Below are 5,132 nucleotides of genomic sequence, written 5' to 3' on the forward strand. Positions count from 1 at the left end.
GGAGGGGTGGGATAGGGAGGGTGGGAGGGAGGGAGAAAGAAGGAAGAGATATGGGAACATATATATATGTATAACTGACTCACTCTGTTATAAAGCAGAAACTAACACACCATTGTAAAGCAATTATACCCCAATAAAGATGTTAAAAAAAAAAAAATATTCATAGAGAACGTGCTGGGCACTGCTGCCGGTGAGGGAGCAGCATGAACAGGACAGCCAAGTCTCCCCCCAACACTTAACTTACAATCCATAGCAGGAAACAGACCACATAAATATAAAATAAATATTTATGTCAGATAGTAAGTGCTATAAAGAAAAATAAAGCAAAATAAAAAGTTATGGGAGTGGGGTACTATTTAAAAAGTGAGGTTATACACACCTACGGTCAATTACTTTTCAACAAAGGAGGCAAGAATATACAATGGAGAAAAGATAGTCTCAGTAAGTGGTGCTGGGAAAACTAGACAGCTGCATGTAAATCAGTAAAGTTAGAATACTCCCTCACACTACACACAAAAATAAACACAAAATGTCTTAAAGACTTAAATATGAGACATCATACCATAAAACTCCTAGAAGAGATCATAAGCAAAACATTTTCTGACATAAATCATAGGAATGTTTTCTTAGGTCAGTGTCCCAAGGCAATAGAAATAAAAGCAAAAATAAACAAACGGGACCTAAACAAACTTATAAGTTTTGCACAGCTAAAGAAACCATAAACAAAATGAAAAAATAACTTACAAAATGGGAGAAAATATTTCCAAATGATGTGACTGATGAGAGGGTAATTTCCAAGATATACAAACAGCTCATACAACTCAGTAACAAAAAAAAGCAAACAACCCGATCAAAAAATGGGCAAAAGACCTAAACAGACATTTCTCCAAAGAAGACATACAGATGGCCAATAGGCACATGAAAAGATGCTCAACATCGTTAATTATTAGAGAAATGCAAATCAAATGACAATGAGGTATCACTTCACACCAGTCAGAATGGCCATCATCAAAAAGTCTACAAATAACAAATGCTGGAGAGGGTGTGGAGAAATGGGAACCCTCCTACACTGTTGGTGGGAATGTAAATTGGTGCAGCCACTATGGAGAACAGTATGGAGGTTCCTTAAAAAACTAAAAATAGAGTTACCATATGATCCAGCAATCCCACTGTGTGTTTGTGTGTGTATATATATATATGTATTCCATTATACAATTTTTCATTTTAGGAGTTTGGGATTAGCACATACAAACTACTAAATATAAAATAGATAAACAACAAGGACCTAATGTACCACACAGGGGACTATATTCAATATCTTGTAATAAACTATAATGGAAGGGAGTCTGAAAAAGAATAAATAAATAAATAAATAAATAAATATATATATATATATATATATATATATATACCTGAATCACTTTGCTGTACACCAGAAACTAACACAACATTGTAAATCAACTATACTTCAATTATAAAAAAAAGCGTGAGGGACTTCCCTGGTGGTCCAGTGGTAGAAAATCTGCCTACCAATGCAGGGGACGCAGGTTCGATCCCTGGTCAGGGAACTAAGATCCCACATGCTGCAGGGCAACAAAGCCCGCGTGCCACAGCTACTGAGCTCGCACGCCTCAACTAGAGCCCGAGTGCTACAAACTACTGAGCTCACACGACCTGCAGCCTGCACACCACAACTAGAGAGAGAAAACCCACACACCACACTAGAGAGAAACCCAGCACCACAGCAAAGAGCCCGCACCACAACGAAAGATCCCGCGTGCCTCAACGAAGACCCCACGTGCCGCCGCAACTAAGACCCGACACAGCCAAAAAGAATGAATATAATAAATAAATTTAAAAAAAAAAAAAGGCGTGGGATTTCCCTGGTGGTCCAGTGGTTAAGACTCCACACTTCCATTGCAGGGGGCACAGGTTTGATCCCTGGTAGGGGAACTAAGACACCACATGCCACGCGGCACAGCCAAAATTTAAAAGAAAAAAAAATTTTTGTGTGGTTGCTATAAAATATACAAAAATGTTAAAAAAAAATTTTTTTTTTAAAGCGAGGTTAGAAAGTGACTCTAAGGAGGTGACTTCTCAGCAGAGAAGTGAACTAATTAAAGGAGCCAGCAATGTTTAGTGTTTCCTTTCACATAAAGAAAACAATACATTTCCTAGGAACATAAAATAAGACATGAATACCTAGAGAGACATCCCATATTCCTGGACAAATACTGTAAATATATCATTTTTCCCCAAAATCAATTGGCAAAATAATTTTAAGACTCATCCAGAAAAATAACTGATATAGAATAATGAAAGAAATATTGAAAAAGAAGCGTATTCATCTGATGATGGACACTTAGGTTGTTTCCATCTCCTGGCTATTGTAAATAGAGCTGCAATGAACATTTTGGTACATGACTCTTTTTGAATTATGGTTTTCTCAGGGTATATGCCCTGTAGTGGGATTGCTGGGTCATATGGTAGTACTATTAGTAGTTTTTTAAGGAACCTCCATACTGTTCTCCATAGTGGTGGATGGACCTAGAGTCTGTTATACAGAGTGAAGTAAGTCAGAAAGAGAAAGACAAATACCGTATGCTAACACATATATATGGAATTTAAGAAAAATAAATGTCATGAAGAACCTAGGGGTAAGACAGGAATAAAGACACAGACCTACTAGAGAATGGACTTGAGGATATGGGGAGGGGGAAGGGTAAGCTGTGACAAAGTGAGAGAGTGGCATGGACATATATACACTACCAAATGTAAAACAGATAGCTAGTGGGAAGCAGCCGCATAGCACAGGGAGATCAGCTCGGTGCTTTGTGACCACCTAGAGGGGTGGGATAGGGAGGGTGGGAGGGAGATGCAAGAGGGAGGGGATATAGGAACATATGTATATGTATAACTGATTCACTTTGTTATAAAGCAGGAACTAACACACCATTGTAAAGCAATTATACTCCAATAAATATGTAAAAAAAAAAAGAAGCGTATTAAAGGGACATTTGCTTTACTAAATATTAATAAACCTTGTAAATCCACAGTAATTAAAATACTGTGCCTAAGTTCAAGAGCAGACAAATCATGGGGAGGGTAAAGGGTAAGCTGTGACAAAGTGAGAGAGTAGCATTGACATATATACACTACCAAACGTAAAATAGATAGCTAGTGGGTAGCAGCCACATAGCACAGGGAGATCAGCTCGGTCCTTTGTCACCACCTAGAGCGGTGGGATAGGGAGGGTGGGAGGGGGACGCAAGAGGGAGGGGATATGGGATATATGTATACATATAGCTTATTCACTTTGTTATACAGCAGAAACTAACACAACATTGTAAAGCAATTACACTTCAATAAAGATGTTTAAAAAAAAAAGCAGACAAATCAATAGAAAACATAAAAAGTCCAGAAATAAACCTGTAGGATATGGGTGACATATGACATCAATGGAGGAAAACGGATTATTTAAGTGTTGTTATTACAACAAGCCAACTAAAAAAAAAATCCAAATTTTTTCTAAAACTTAGATTCCTGACTCACTCCTCACTTCAAAATTGCAGATGACAAAACCAGCAGAAATGAAAGTCACCATCTCTGAATCTAGGTGTTTAACAAAAAACCTAGACTATCATATGTACAAATAATGTATGGCAGATGAATGAATAAGTGAATGAGATAGACCTAGATCTCCTTACTGAAGAAATGAAAGAAATTCTCTTGCATTATATTATTTGTCTTATTCATTCGTTTCTTCATTTAACTCACATGTATTGCTCACTTGCTTGGTGTATTGCTCACTTGCTTGGTCCATCTATATCTCAGGGTATAGGAATGATTGAAAGCTCAATGTGTCCTTCCAGGTTGATCATATTTCTCCCGTTAAAGGGCTCCATCCAGGTCCAGCTTTTGGGCAGACCTCCTTTTATCTACAAGGTCCTCAGCATCCTCTAAGCCTCAGTATTTGTCCCTTCCATTAGAGGAGGCTGGATGTGGTCTGCTGACACTTTACTAACAAAAAGCCTGGTTCTTCTATCTCCTCCTCTTCAGCAGTACTCTGGAATCAGAACCAGGCTCAGAGGTAGCAAGGCCTGTGGGGCTAAGCCATTCAGAGAGAAAGCAACGTCCAGGTCAGATCATCACTGTCTGACCATGAGAACCTTCTAATCTGGGCCTCCAGGGACATTGATGGGAGTAAGACCCAAGGCTGGCCTTCATCAAAGCTCAGAAATTGCAGACATTTTCAATTTCTCTTTATGAGCACTTCCTCAGCACTTCCTACAATACCCAAAACACTTATTTATCTTCTACTATTTATGGAATAAACACTAATGTTTCCAAGTTTTCAAAGCCATCTGACAGTCAAAGAATTCCTTAATAATTTTTATGAAGGAGAACTGGAAATCCATTACTGGAGCTCTCTCAAAACATTCTCAGTAAAACAAGAGATCTTTCATTCCATGCAGAGGTCAGTTTATTAAACCTTTATTCATCTTACAGCAAAATCGGAGGTTAATAACTAAGGTGCTACTGATTTCAATGGTCTAGTCCATCAGTTTTTTAAATGTCTGCACACTTTTCACTTAATAATTTACTACCCACCCTCTTCTACCCCCACAGCCTACCGCGAAAGAAGTGAATGTAAACTCTGGCAATAGAAAATGTTCTGGAAAATAATCCTGTCAGTCATATTGATAGCTAGAATGGTTTGCCAATTTTTATAGCTATCATAACAGCAGCCTGTGATTTGAAATCTTATAAAAAACAGGAAGCTCGTGCTTTAAGATGTGCCTGAAATTCCTAATGCGACGAGAGAAAATTGTGATCTATTGCTGCCACCAGCAGGTCATTCTCACAAAACGACATTTTCCCCTTTGTTCTTTGGCTTTGTTTCCAACTCATCTACAGATATTTCTTGAATACCAGATTCTTTAATCAGGATAATTGTTACCTAATAACGAATCTCTTTCATGGGTACCCTCAGTAACAATTAAAGTTTTTAAATCTACAGTATATAACATTTTCTTTCTTTTAGAAATAGGTCTAATCTTTTCCGTTGTCATCTATTCCTACTTTCATTTTTTTTCATAAGCTCCCAAATTCTTGCTTTTTTGAGATCATCT

Source organism: Lipotes vexillifer, unplaced genomic scaffold (assembly GCF_000442215.2).
Source record: "Lipotes vexillifer unplaced genomic scaffold, Lipotes_vexillifer_v1.1 scaffold1038, whole genome shotgun sequence".
Taxonomy (NCBI): Eukaryota; Metazoa; Chordata; class Mammalia; order Artiodactyla; family Lipotidae; genus Lipotes; species Lipotes vexillifer.